We start from the raw sequence: 16013 nt of genomic DNA on the forward strand, positions 1-16013 counted from the left end.
CATGGAAGATTTCAACCCTAAATCCACGTTCTCTCAAGTCTTCCTTTGAAAAGGGTAATTGTTAAGAATACAGAATGAAAATATGTTTTGTTTAATTACATTATGAGAATTTTAACTCAATGAAAAATGTGCAAGTACTCTGTGATTGCCATGTTAACAAGTATTAGATTATTTGCTTATTTTCTCCTTTGAGAGAAAAATATATGGATCTTTTCTCCCACTCCCAAAGTTTATACTCAACATTATTCTTCAGTTATCTATATCCTTATTTATACCTATACTATATATATATATATGTGTGTATAAATATATATATGTACATATATATATGTATATACATACATACATATATATATATATATATATATATATATATATATATATATATATATATATAATATTTTGTGTTGTTTCTCATAGGATAAGGTAGAAGTTATTTAGACCTAGAAGAAATTTTAGATTTTATTCATTCCTCATTCTTCATTTATTAGGGGAAGAAACTGATGTCCAGAGATTAAGTAGTTTACCAAATATACATTATATATTATAATGACCTACAGAATATTTTTCCTCATTAAAAATTTCTTTGATGTGTTTCTTGTTCTATTTCATATAAACTTCAGATTGTTTTTGCAAATATTTGTACCTTTTCTTTCAAAGGTCAGTTTGATAATGGCACAGAAGATCATTATGAAATAGTCATGCATCTTTATGAAGGATCAGAAACCTGACTGTAGAAAGAACAACCCACTGGGATACTTTATGTACAATGTTCTTTCAGATTATGCATCATGAATGATAGTTGGACAGGGCATCATTTTGCTTGGTCTAAATTTAATTTTTTTTTCTTTTGATAACAGATAAGTTTGGTTTTAGAATAATTAACTCATACAGAATATAGTCATATTAATCAAATCATTAGTAGTATTTATTCTTCTTAAAGTGGAAGAGGTTGAGATTATCCACAGAGAAATCTTGTCTCTACCTTTGTGAAGTCTTGATTCTAACTCTTCCCTACAGATAGATATCTGTACCAACTTAGCCAAATCTCTGAAGACCAATATCAATCACTGTAATACAATGTATCAGGGATATTCATGATCTCAACACTAATACTAAATCCCATAATAATAAATACTTACAATTATACTATTGCATGCTTCTAAGAGAGAAGTATACATGACAACAGATAAAGTTTACATAGACTTTAAAATTCAGAAAGCCATTTATATACATACATCTCATCTGGTCCTTAAAATAACTTGTGAAACAGATGCTATTGTCATTGCCTCATGGCAAAATAAGGAAACTGAAGTTCAGAGAAGTTGAATGTTGGGTGGACAATAGACATCTGAGGTTGGATTAGAACCCAAGTATTCTTGAATCCACATACAGCATTCTAGCTACTATGCTTGGGAGCCTCTCATAGAATGCAGATTTTATGTCAGGGATTGTAATAGTAGAATTTTATGATCATAGATTTAGAGTTGGAAGAAAGCTTGGAGGTCATTTAGTGTGATTCTTGTATTTTACAGATGAGGAAAATGAAGTCTTTAGTGATTAAAGGGACTTGCCACAACTCATTCAGCTAAAAAATGTATGAGTCGAGATTTAAATCCATGTCTTTTTGACTCAAAGAATTCAGTGCCTTTTCCATTTGCATTAGCAAGAATATCAATCTTCATCTGTATTTGTTTTTAAAAGATCCCTTGAATACGAAACACAAAGAAATCTGTCTATACAGAAACAGAAAATTATAAGAAAAAAATATTTATGAAGCAATACATCTATCTGTTACAGTCAGTTAACAAGCACTGATTAATTACTAATTAGGTACCAGAAACTGTGCTAAGCAGGGATGATACAAAGACAAGCAAAAATATTGTCGCCAGTTTCCAGAACTGTACATTCTTCTACTGAGGAAAGAATATGCAAACAACACAACATGCAAAAAAACATATGGGAGATAATTTGAGAGGAAAGGCATCAACTTTGGGGCACAAGAAAGGGATAGAAAGAAGAAACTTCTCAAAGAAAGTACTATTTAACCTGAGTCTTGAAACTAGAAAGCAAGAAGACATCTTAAGGGTCTCAAGTAACATTTTTGTTAAATCAAATCAACAAGAATTTACTAAGTACTTACTGTATACTAGGCACTGTGAAATAAGTCAGGCAAGGGGAATTGTATCATATCTTAAATGGGTTAACCCCAAATAGTGGTTATTTGCTGGTGGTTTAATAAGGTATCATAGAATATAAGATCTTTGAGAGCAAGAACTATTTGACATTTCTCCAAAGGCTAGTACAGTGACTGATTCAAAATAGAGATTTAACAGATGATTGTTGAATCAATTCTTCAGAGCTAAACTTTACTTATTTTTTATGTAATATTCATTTTAATTTAATTTGTCCCAAATTTTTTTACATAATTAAAAAGATTAAAAAAAAACAAGAAAAAGCATATAAGCCATTGAAATATACAAATACAGGTATAAGCATAAGTAAACTTTTTTTTTTGAGAGAATGAAGTTCCTTAACCTTGTCATCATACTCAGACAAAGTTATGCTTTTTGCTTTTTGTTTTTGCTGATTTTCAAGGATGTGGGCAACAATATATAGAGGTTAAGTGACCTGCCCAAAACAACATAAAAAGATCAATGAAAAGCCCATTCAAAACATAGTGAACTTTGAATTCTGTACTCCATCAATGAGCCCTCCTCATGCCCTGAAATTATGAGTGACGACTTTGGCTAAAAGTAGTTCAGAGGACAGAACAATTGGAAAAAAATGTGGCTCAAGATTTGTCACTTGGTTCTGACTGAAGACCCAAACAATTTACTGCAACAATTAATGACTAAGGAATGATAATTCCCAATAAAGTTCCCAATCAATCTATCAATCCGTGCCTATTTATTGAAGAAAACCTATGTCAGACAGTATACTTGGGGCTAGAGTTACAAAGGGAAAAAGAGAAATAGTCTCTTAAGGCAATGAATCAATCATTAAGTTAATTCTAATGAAAATGATAAAATGTAAATAGCACTTATATGTAGTTTTAATGTTTGAAAAGTGCTTTACAAATGTCTCATTTTATTAACATCAATTTTGGGAAATAGATGCTATTGTTATTCCCATTTTGTAGATGAGGAAATTGAGGCACATGTATATCAAATGACTTGCCCAGAGTCACAGAATACTAAATGTCTGAGCCTGGATTTGAAGCCAGGTTTTCCAGACTTCAGCTCTGGTATTCTTATTTTCTGTCTTACCTAACTACTTATTATGTGCCCACTATAGTACCAAGGAGCTTATATTTCATTGGAGGAGCATACAAAAGAGCATACAAAAGATTTACAAGATAATTGTGATGGGGAAGGCACTAACTATTGGGAATATTAGAAAAGATTTCATGTAGAAATGGAAACTTGAACTGACTTTTTTTTGGTAGCAACATTGAACAATAAATAACTCCCATATGAAACAGGCCATTTAAAATATATATTTTTTAAAAAGTCTTTTTCAAATCATAACCCTTGCAATCATGGAATGTAAGATTTGAAAGGGATCTTAGAGATCCTCTAGTTATTCCAAGTGTTTTATTTTAGAGATGAGAAAAATGAGGTCCAGGTTTGTTAACTAGTTTGCTGAAGGCAATACAACAAGCCAGGTGGACTCAGGCCTAGAATTCAGGCCTCACAAATCCCACGCTAGGGCTCATAATGCTGTGTCTCACCCTGAAGCTCATGAGTTTTGTGAATTTTTGTTTGAAACTTGGAGCTGGAAGCAGCATTTTAAAAATTATTATTGCTGAACTATAAATAAATTGGTGGCTCATTTAAGCCCTGAGAACTTTAGGTAAATTTAAATAATAAAGAGTATGATTGCAGGAACTCTGTTAATCCAACTTTATTAGAATATTGGAGAGAATGTGTTTTTATATCCTTTTCTCTCACACCATGCAGGATGCTTGGAAGGGCAATGACTCATGAGGTCATGGTACAGCAAAATTGATATTTTGCCTCAACTTTTATGCAGGTCAAGGTTATCACTGGATGGGCTGATTCCTCTCTCCTCCATAGTATGTAGTGAGCCATAACCTTTGCCACTAACTCTTCCCATCTGCTGTGACAGCAAGTACAACAACAAAAAAAAGACAACCATAGACTTTAGTGCTATAGGATGTATATGAGATGAATTATTATCAGTAACTTTGGAGTGATGAACAATTTCTTAGAATTTGTCTTGCTATTTAGGGCATGTCTCTAGCATTTGGTGCTGAAAATGTCGAGTACTTTTAGGTAGAGCTTCAATGCAGTTGTTAGCAAAAATACATACATGCATACATTGTATATATGCAGTAGTAAAAAGAGCTCTGGATTTGGTTTGAGTGATTTGTAAGCCATGAAGTGCTATATAAAATGAGAGTTGTTATTATAAATGTATGGTGATATAAGAGCAAGTCATGGTTCAATATACTATACTTGACACTTTCAAAAGCTGGCCCATCTTTCAGCTCACAATGACAGCCAGTACTACTCTTTAGCAAAACATGAGTAGGCAAAGTTTGTTATCAGTGCTTCAGTCAGTCCTGGAGCTGGGCAGGGCTGATTTAACTCTAGGGATCTTAGAGCTGAGAACTAAAGAGATCTTTCTGTCTGGGTACAGAAAAGGAAAGTTTCACTAATGAATGGCAATAAGAGTTCTGGACAGGCTTGTAAAATATCAGAGGAATCTCCCTGCAGGCAACAGAGGAGCCTCATACTTGAAGGCAGGCCAACAGCATCAAGAATACAAAACCCTGACACAATGTCAAGGTGATTTGACTACAGAAAATATGAAAAGCTGGAGAGTGGCAGACTGCATCAAAGAAAGAGCAATCAGTAAGGAGGACCTAGCTGCAGCATGAAGAGGGCAAGGTTCCTATCCTCAAGGACTTCATGTTCTGGGCAGGATGTCAAAACAAGGATGGGAGAGGAAGGGAGCAATTATTCATTTTTATTGATTAATTAGGCTTGTTTTATTGATGTTAGACATTATTTATGAGTAATACTAGTTAATTAATAAACATTTATTTGTTTAGTTATTAATTTGTCTTATTATATGCTGTTTTTTTTTTACTAAGCCAAGTACAAATATTATCTCAGACACATAAAAAATGTAGAGACTATTTCTCAAGGTTAATGACCTCCAATTATTATGAACCTATGTCTTTAGCAGTGACATTTTTTAGAAATTTACTTAAGAAAAGACAGAACTAAGTCAGTTAATGAACACTATGTGCCAAGTATTATGTCAAGTACTGAGAAAAAGAAAGGCAGAGGCAGTCCCTGCTCTGAAGCATCTCACAATCTAAATGGATGAGACAATATTAAAAACCACCATGTACAAATAAGCAGATTAGAGATAATCAGACTTTGGAATTGAGAGGGAGATTGGGAAAAGCTTCTCAGAGAAAGTACAATTTTAACTAGTACTAAAAGGAAGCCAGGGATGTTAGGTGGGAGAGAGTTGAGGAAAGAGAGTATTCCAGGAATGGAGGCTAGCCAATGAACATTCCCAAGAACTAGAAATAGAATATCTATTTGGAGAAATAGCAAGGAGACTAGTGTCACTGGATTGCAGAGTGTGAGAGGTGGAATAAAATATGAGGATCCTGGAAAGGTAGGAGAGGCCAGGTTTAAAGGGTTCTGAGTGCCAAACAGAGAATTTATATTTGAACCTGGAAATAAGAGTCATCTGAACATATTGAATGGAGGTGGTGGCAGATGACAATAGTCAGATCTGTATTTTATGCAGGTTGATTTGATAACCGATATGGAAGAAAGATTGGAATAGAGAGAGACTTGAAACTGGTAGACTAACTCGAAAGTTATTATAATAGTCAAGATGAGAGCTTGAACTAAGATGGTGATCATATCATAGAAGAGAAAGGAGGCACAATACAGAGAGTAAGAAGGTAAAATTGATAGGATTTGGCAGTATATTGGTCATGGGGAGTGAGAGAAAGGGAGAGTAGATGATAACTGTATTGTTAGCCTGTTTGATGAGAAGGATGATGGTATTCTTGATAGTAATAAGGAAAGTTATGAATAAAGGAGGATTTGGGGGGAAAGATAAACTTTTAAATCTCAATTTTGGAAATAGTTAAATATAAATAACAAGATATTTAGTTTAAGATACCTAAAAGGCAGTTGAAGAGTCTGGAGGTTAGGAGAGAGGCTAGGAATGGAGAAATAGATCTGAGAATCATTGTCATAGAGATAAACATTGAATCCATGGAACTGATGGAATTATTAAATAGAACAGAATAAAGAAATAAAAGAAGGAAACACAGGGAAGAGTTCTGGAGGATACCCACAGTAGCAGGTGAGACTGGACTTAGTAAAATGAGGGAGAATTGTCAAAAAGGTATGGATAGTAGGATAGAATAGTGTCATGGAAAATTACAGAGAAAAGAGTATCAAAGAAAAGAGGGTGACTGGCAATATCAAAAGAACAAAAGAATAAGGACTGAAAAAAAGAAAAGGCCATTAAATTTGGCAAGTAAGAGAACATTGGTGACTTTGATGAGAGCCATTTAAATAGTATTATAAAGGTAGAAGCTAGAGGGTAGGGTGTAAAAAGAAAGTAAGAAGTGGAGACAGACTAAAGATGGCTATTTCAGCTACAAAAGGGAGAAAAGATATGGGATGAAAGCTACAGATGGATGGATGGGTGGATGAAGTGAAGAATTTTTTTGAAAGTGGTTGAAATATGAACATATCAGGACACAGTAGGGAAGCAGCCAGGAGACAAGGAGAGATAAGTAATACATTAGGATAATAGAATAGTATCACTTGTACAAATAGAGAGATTTGCTCTGTGAAGAAGGGCCACCATTTCATGTGAGCCAGGATGTGAAGAGTTAGTAGCAGAAGGCATTTTAGTGAAGTAAGACGAGGAAGGTAGAAGTAAGAGCTTTTAGTGAATGGATTCATTTTTTTTTCACCACATAAAATATGACCAAGGCTTTCAGTTTAGAGTTTGGCAAAGGGAGAAACATGAAGGATTTAAGGAAGGAAGAGAAGGTTTAGAAGACCTGCAGTGGTTAGTGGGATAATTAATTTGAAGGTGTAAAAATACTGCCTTGCCATAATGAGAACCCAGGAGGAATTAAATAACATAAATTTGAAGTGGACTCAGTCACAACTATTTTATGATTTTCTTCATTTTTATTAGCAGCAGGTGAATAGAAACAAAAGTATCTATTTTGTGGATGGGGGATGTGGGAATAATGGATGGTAGGAATAATCCAAGACTAAGACTAGTCTGGGAGTGATCAGTGGTACAATAAAGGGAAAAGTGACATAAGAGGAGATAATAGGGTAGATTTGACTTGATTAATCAATGAGTCAAGTTGGGAAAGGGAAGTGAAGTGAATGTAGTTAATTAGTGCAGAAATGATAACCTAGGAAAGAAGTGAGTGTGAAGACTGGAGGTCCCTGAATGATGAGGAAGAAGAGCAAGATTTGGAGTTGCAAGGCAGAGGAAGAAGTGGAAGATTAGATAGATTTCAGAAATCATGTTCAGTGAAGAGTTCCTTTGTTCATGATATCAAGGTAAAGAGTAGGACCATCTCTGAGTGTTAACTGAGGCATGGTAGAGAAGTAGTTCATGAGAAATGAGTAAGCTAAGGAACTGTGAAGGTAGGAAAACTGAGAAGAGGATGAAGTCCTTTAGAATGAGGGCAGGACTTGGGGAGGACAGACAGTGAACCAGGCACTGAATTCATTGAGTTGTAGAGTGTTCCAGAGATCAAAACAGCTAGCAGAATTTTTATTGGGTACTAAGTATGGATTGGGCGAACCTCAAAATAGAGATTATTGAGTAATGGTAGAATGATGGAGAGCTTGAAAAGGGCAACAAAGAACAAACGATATAGCAAATCCCCACTTCACCAGTGAATTAAGGGAATGAATAAACTCACAACCAAATCTGAAAAAGGAGAACAGGGAGGTTGTGTCATCAGGAGGGAACTAGGAATTTGTGAAAGCTGAAGGTAGAAAGAGTGGAAAAGGAAAAGACTGAAGATGAAATCAAGTGGAACAGGAATGACAGAAGGCACAAAAGGAATAGTTAAATTTAGAATGGGACATTGTGTCAGGGATTGGAGTAAAAGGAATAGAACAAGGAATTAGATAGTGGGGAAAGGAGAATGGAGTTTGGATAACAGCTAGAGGTCCAAAATCACTGAGATATAGTGCATATGAGTTGGTGGATTTTGTTAAAGGTTGACAGAAGAGTTCAGTATCCTGATGGATTTGGCCTTATATTATCAAGGCTTTAGGCAAGTCAGGTTAGGAGATAAGTGAAAGAAGCTGAAGGAATGGTGTTATTCCTCTTCATGAAAGACAGTACACCAGGTAGGAGATGTGGTATAATGGTGTTTATCCTCTTCCCTAGAAAGGAGGAAATTTGAGTTCAGTGGAATAATATTTTCTTTCTTTATTTCATAGCCAGACTGGTATGGAATTCTCTTATAAAGCAGGAGTTAAGACAAGATATCTGTCCCAATGAAGAAAACCTGGAAATCAAGGAATCTATATGGACTGAAAAATTTGTATAAATAAAAGGTTAAGTGCATCTTCAAGGTTTGGAATACTTAGAAATTATATAGGGATCAGACAATTTCTAAAGTAGGCTATTGCTGATGTGTATTAATCAAGTACAATATACAAAAATATCAAAGAATCTGCATAATATCTTTTATGGCTACATCAAAATGATCCATCTGCTGAAAGAAATTTAAAAAAATAAGAAGCAAATGGGATAAGATTTTTTGTACATATCTTATATAATCAATTTAACTTAATATTTACATGAAAGCAAAGGAACGATCAGGTCAGAACAAGCCCTCTGCAGAGACTAGAATCCTTCTTTTATACAAAGTTTTCAATCCTTCCTGATTTGGCTGGCTACATCCATGAAACAAATCCATAGAGAGTATCCTACTGAGTTGGCAATGTATCAACTCCCTTCACCCATCTTCTTTCATTAAGTAGCTAACTGATACTGTTGACCAAAGGCTCCTGTTATATTCTATTGAGTAGGATGAGAATCTTGAGGGGTTTGTTCTGACTCTTCTGTTCTCCCCTTTTTTGATCAATAATCATTCACTGCCTAGAGTAAATACCAACTACTTCCCTCTGACTACAGTTTGGCCAGAACTTTGTTCTATCTTATTTGGAAACTTTTAAAATAAAGAACTATTCATATTTAGAATCAAATAGACTAGAAGAAGCTAAGATTTTTGGTTTTGCACATTTTCATTTTTGAGTATCACTACAATTGGCAGTCAAAGATCTTTATGACCTGTTTTCCTATCTTTTTTTTTTTATTCCCCTACTATGCACTCTGTAACTCCTAGCCTCTTGCTTGTTCTAAAAGGAAGATAGTCATTCCATCTAATTATTCTTGACATTTTCTCTGTCTACTCCCCATGCTTTCAATGCTCCCTCCTCATTTCCATCTCTTTGTTTTCTCTGGCTTGCTTACTTCCAACTTACTTACTTGCCAACTAAAATCCAACTTTTTAAAATTAATTTTATAATTATAATTTTTTTTTGACCATACATATACATGAGTAATTTTTTTTAATAACATTATCCCTTGTATTCATTTTTCCAAATTTTCCCCTCCCTCCCTCTACTACCTCCCCTAGATGACAGGCAATCCTATACATATTAAATGTGTTACAGTATAACCTAGATACAATATATGTGTGTAAATCCAATTTTCTTGTTGTACTTTAAGAATTGGATTCCGAAGGTATAAGTAACCTTGGTAGAGAGACAGTAGTGCTAATAGTTTACATTCAATTCCCAGTGTTCATTCTCTGAGTGTAGTTGTTTCTGTCCATCATTGATCAACTGGAAGTGAGTTGGATCTTCTTTATGTTGAAGATATCCACTTCCATCAGAATATATCTTCATACAGTGTTGTTGTTGAAGTGTATAGTGATCTTCTGGTTCTGCTCATTTCACTCAGCATCAGTTGATGTAAGTCTCTCCAAACCTCTCTTATTTATCCTGCTTACATTTCTTATAGAGCAATAATATTCCATAACCTTCATATACCATAATTTACCTAACCATTCTCCAATTGATGGACATCCATTCATTTTCCATTTTCTAGCCACTACAAAAAGAGCTGCCACAAACATTTTAGCACATATAGGCCCCTTTCTCAACTTTAGTATTTCTTTGGGATATAAGCCCACTGCTGGATATAAGCACTGCTGGATCAAAGGGTATGCACAGTTTGATAACTTTTTGGGCATAGTTCCAAATTGCTCTCTAGAATGGTTGGATTCTTTCACAACTCCACCAACAATGCATCAGTGTCCCAGTTTTCCCACATCCCCTCCAACATTCATCATTATTTGTTCCTATCATCTTAGCCAATCTGATAGGTGTGTAGTGATATCTCAGAGTTGTCTTAATTTGCATTTCTCTGATCAGTAGTGATAAAATCCAACTTTTTACAGGAAACTTAGTTCCCCTTCACACTAGTACCTGCTTTCTATTGACTTCTTTCAATTCATGCTATCAATTTAATCAATATAAAGTATATATTTTGTTTGTAAGTAGTTGCTTGTCTCCATAGTTGTCTTTTCTACTGGAGCTTCTTGAGAGCAAGAGCTGTCTTCTACCTTTCTTTTGTATTCTTAGTGCTTAATATATACTTGGTACATCATACTAACTTAATAAATATTTGTAGTTGTGCATACTTTTTACCTAGCAGTGTCTCTATTGGGTCTGTGTCCCAAGGTGATCATAAAAGAGGGGAAATAACCTAATGTGCAAAAATATTTGTGGCAGCCCTTTTTATAGTGGTAAGAAACTGGAAATTAAGTGAATTAATTAGGGAATGGCTGAATAAATTATGGTATAATTATAAGGAATATTATTGCTCCATAAGAAATGATGAGCAGGATGATTTAAGAAAAGCATGAAAAGATTACAGGAACTGTTGCTGAGTGAAGTGAGCAGAATCAAGAGAATATTGTACATAGTAACAGCAAGATTATGCAGTGATCAAATGTGATGGACTTGGTCCTTTTCAATAATGAAGAAATTCAAGACAATTTCATAGTCTTGGAATATAAAATACTGCCTGCAGCCAGAGGAGAAAACTATAGAGAATGAATGAGGATAAAATCATAATGTTTTCACCTTTCTGTTGCTTTTTTTTTTTTTGCTTGTCTTTTTTATTTCTCATTTTTTCTTTTTTATCTGATTTTTCTTGTACAACATGATAAATATGTTGAAAAGCAATTGCATCAATTTAATCTATAAAATGAATATTTACTGACTGGACATTTAAGAAGCAATCATTTTAGTAAGTCTGTACACAATAGTGAGACATAGATATTTAATCTTGGCTCACTTGGTTATTAACGTATGTTGGGACATAATAGAAGCAGAAGAGATTAATAAGAGTCAGGGAGAACACACCAAAAAACTATAGAAGATCTTTATATCACTGATAACCATGATGGTGTGGTTACTGATCCAGAGCCAAACATTTTGAAGAATGAATTAAAGAGGGTCTAAGGAATAAAAAAAATAAAAAAATAAAAAAAAATTAGTGGAGGCAATGGAATTCCTACTGAATTATTTAAAATCCCAAAAGATGATGTTGTAAAAATGCTGTGCCCAATATATCAACAAATTTGGAAAACTCAATAATAGACCCTGAATTTGAAAAGATCAATTTAAGTCTTAGTTTTAAAGAAGTGCAATAACAAGGAATGTTCAAATTGACAATTACATTCATTTCATATGCCAGCAAGCTTATGTTTAAGATTCTGCAAACTAGGCTTCAGTGGTATTTGAACTAAGAATTACCAGAAGAGCAGTTGCTAGATTATGAATAAAGTAAGGTAATTCCAAAAGCAAAGCAAAATAAAACAACACAGAAACATCTACTTCTGATTAACTGACTATACTAAATAGTTAATTGGAAGTAGATGTTTGTATGTTGTTGTTTTATTGTATATATCACAACGAAAATGTGGTAAGTCTTCAAAGAGTTGGGAGTACTAGATCATCTTACTTGTCTCTTGAGAAACTTGTATACAAGCTAAGAAGAAAATTAGAACTGAACATACAACACCTGACTAGTTTAAGATTGGAAAATGAGTATGTAGTGTTATATATTTTCACTTATTTATTTAATTCATATGAAAAGTCCATCATACAAAATATCAGGTTGTATGAATTTAAAACTGGAATGGAGATTGCAAAGAGAAATATTAACAGTCTCAGCTTTGTAGATACTACCTTTCTGATGGCTGAAAGAAAAGAATTGAGAAGCTACTTGCTGAGGGTAAAAGGAGAAAGTGTTAAAGGTGTCTTGAAGTTTAACATTAAAAAAACAACAACAAACTATGATCTTGGCAATTTGTCCTATCTCTTCCTGGGAAATAGTGTCAGATTTTTCTCTAAATAGACACACATAAACACACCCACACATCCACACATGTTTTTCCTTATATCAAACCTAAATGTGTCATATTTATATCTTTACTTATTACTTCTGATTCTATGCTTTGGGTCAATTAAAAATCCCGTGTAATATAGATCCATATAGAACTTCCTGCTATGTAGACTTTCTCTCATGCAGGCTCAACATACCCGATTCCTTCAATTGATTCTTAGATGAAGTACTTCATAATCCCATTTGCCCTCCTAAAATGGTCTCTAGCATTTCAATGTCATTAGACCATTAATTCCAGAATTTAACTCAATACCACAGATAAGGTCTGATAAGGGCAGAGTCAAGTAGTTCTATTGTTTATTTTTTAAATCTATGCTTCTCTACATAATCCAAGATAACTTTTTCTATTGCTGCCTTACAGTACTAACTCATATTGAATTTGTAATTTACTAAGAACTTCAGATTTTTTTTTCAGAATAACTGCTAGCTATTCCCATCTTATACTTGTAAATTTGTGTTCAATTCCAGTGAACTTTATCTAATTATATTCAGTCCAATGTTCTAGCCTTCTAAAATCTTTTTTGTTCCTATGTCTTCCTTTCATTATGTAGGCTATCCCATTCAAATTTGTGTCATTTTTAAATTTAATGAGTGTACAATCCAAGTTTTTATTAATGTTTTTGACAAAAGTGGTAAACAACACAGGATCTATTACAGAGTCCTAGGGTTCCATATTGAAATTATTCTATAGCTGGATCATTGACACTGATCATTAACAAGTGCTTAATGGGTCTCAACATCTAACTAGATCTCAATCTATTTTACTGTATTTTCATCTGTCAAGATATTTGGATATACCTTGTTCTTGAGAGCAAAGGCCCAGCAAGCAGGCTGAGCTCAGCATAATTAATCTTTTTGCTCACCCTCTAGATGATCTCATCCTTTGACAAAATGTATTGTTTTAATTAATACTAGGTGTTCACTGAGGAATTTATGATTATCATATTAACCAATAACTATTTAGATTTTTTGGAGCTCAGTTTTCCCTGGAGATTCTAGCTTGAGAGCTGGACCTACTGTTGTGCTGCAGCAGAAAGTAAGTGTTTCTTGACACTGAACATTTCCTGTGCTTGTGACTACTAAGTGAACTGACCCAGGTGCTGCAGTCCTATTCACAACATGCTAACTTTGTTTCTGCACCCTGCTGAATGATCATAAAGCTCAACTTGAGACAATCACAAGACCCAAAGATTATAATAACTTGGGGACTGTTCCCATAGGACTCTCAAAAACACCTTTTCCCCCATTGCCCAAAGATGCATGGAGCTGCTTGTTTACTCAAGACCTTGCCTTCCTTCTTTGGAGGAGTCAGTTTGCAAATCTATTTCCCTTACTTTGAAATTAAGCTTCTGTCTGATTGATGACTCTCCTGTCTTTAGCCTGCTTTATTTGACTCTGGTCACCCATAGGTTAGAGAAAAGTTTCTGTCTGGGTTGAAACATCTAATCACTGTTTCTTTTTTCTAGATGTTTAGCAGCAGGTTTATTTCTAGATTTTTCTCAGAAAAATACAAGTTCTCTGACTTATAGTTTACAGATTCTGTTCTATTAACTTTTTTATATATAAATCATGATGTGTATCCTGTTCCATTTTCTTGATACCTTACCCATTTCTCATGATCTTTCAAATATCAAATGTGATCTTTTAAGAATTCCACTGGCTAGTTCTTTAAGGATCTGGGGTTATTCTTTATTTGGGATGAGTTACTTGAAATTTAAAAATCCATTAAGATGCTCTCTTACTAGGCCCTTATTTATCAACTTCCCCTCCTTTTTTTTTTTTTGTTCTGTCATTTGCAGTATAAAAGGCAGTTCTCTTGCCAAGAAAAGAGGAAAAAATATGAAGCTTTGGGAGACTTGCTTTCTCTCTGTTCTTAGTCCTCATGTCCTCACCTTCCCAAGCAAGAGTCCTTAATTATTTTTTTCTACTTTTATTTTCTTCCTGGTATATTTTTAAAAGAACCTTATTATTGTCTTCACCTTCCTTGGCCAGCCTCAGCTTATTTTGAACTTCAGCATTCTGACACTATTTTTATAAGACTATGCCAAACTCTCATATTCATTTTATTCATTGCTTCTTACCTAGTTTTACTTCATTTTTTTGTGCGTAAAGAAAAAACCAGAAAAAGGCCCTTTCCCACCTCCTAAAGAAGACAATTAAGTTGGTTGATGAGTTCTCTGTATACTGCCATTGGACTCCTCAGACAGATTCCATTTATCCCCATTCTCAGAATTATTTTTCTTTATATCATTAGAAACCCATTTTTGAGGATTCCTTGTCTCTCCTGGACTGACTTTCTTTAAAGCATTTTAGTGCATGGGAGCCTACCCACCTTTCCTTTGAATCTTATGAAATCTACTTTCTTCAGATTTATAGTTTTTATCAGACTATACTTGAATTTGTTGTTTTTTTTTTTTTTTTTTTCTATTAAAAATTATTACTTTAGATTGACTGGTTCAACTGTCCTCCCACAGGCTTCCTATTATTTCTAACCAAGCAACCAGCTCTTCCCTATTAGTAGAAATATAATTCCAAATAAAATTTTCTTTTTTCCCCTCCATCTGAAATTGTGACTAAGACACATCAAGAAATTACTGGCTGCTCTGTATGTGTGTGGGGGTGGGGTGGGGTGGGTGGGAAGTTGCAGTATAATCCTGTCATTTGTGTTTGAAGACATAGGTTTTATTATGCATTTTCTCTCTTATGAATATCTGGATCTCTAAACTATCATTCTTCTTTTCCCTATCTGTTCTCTGTAGTATTTGACTTTGGAAATATGCATACTTTTCTTCCAACTTTAAAAACCAAACAAAACAAATTTTAAAGACCTTTTGATTATGTTTGTAGAAACACTTTATTATTATTGACATTTTTGAAACTTAACATCAAATTACCATATTTTGAATTTCCTATTCTCTAAAAGTCAGTAAGTAGTCTGTGCACATTATGATGAACTATCTGGTCCTTTAATTGCATCAAACTATCTCATCAACAGACCAGTGTTCTGATCTAAGAAACTAATCCTCACAGATAAAACATTTGGCTGAAAATTTCAAATAACTAAGGTGATTAATAAGTTTTTATGCAATTTAGGCAAAGTTTTCTCCCAGTTTGGATCATAACCCAATGAAGTCATAGATTTAGCACAGGAAAAAAATTTTGAAGCCTTTTAGTTGAACCCCTTCATTTTACAGATGAGGAAACTTGAAGCCCAGATAGTGACTGAAATGACTTGTCCAAAGTAAAACATATAGTAAGTGGTGAAAAAGATATTTGAGCTTAGCTCCAAATCCAGTGTTCTTTCTCTATACAGTCTATTCTTCTAAAGAGATATTATGGATTAGAGTCAGAGTAATAGAATTTTAAAAGTAAAAGTTTATGCCACAAAAATTATATTCTCAATATTCTCAATAAATAGTCATCTTGTCACTATTTAGAGATCTCCACTGGGGAGCAAATACTGTAAGTACCTT

The 16013-nt window shown here is 34.0% G+C and overlaps 2 long non-coding RNA genes across 2 annotated transcripts in view; both read left to right on the plus strand.

Annotated features, from left to right (window-relative positions):
• The window catches only part of LOC141553573 (uncharacterized), a 223788-nt gene that overhangs the window by 167087 nt on the left and 40688 nt on the right, over positions 1–16013 (plus strand). The window lies entirely within an intron of this gene.
• Positions 6345–8622, plus strand: LOC141553564 (uncharacterized). Its single transcript, XR_012485528.1, has 3 exons — positions 6345–6408; positions 8270–8402; positions 8496–8622. It is a non-coding gene; the product is annotated as an uncharacterized LOC141553564 (long non-coding RNA).

This window comes from Sminthopsis crassicaudata, chromosome 1 (assembly GCF_048593235.1).
Source record: "Sminthopsis crassicaudata isolate SCR6 chromosome 1, ASM4859323v1, whole genome shotgun sequence".
Lineage (NCBI taxonomy): Eukaryota > Metazoa > Chordata > Mammalia > Dasyuromorphia > Dasyuridae > Sminthopsis > Sminthopsis crassicaudata.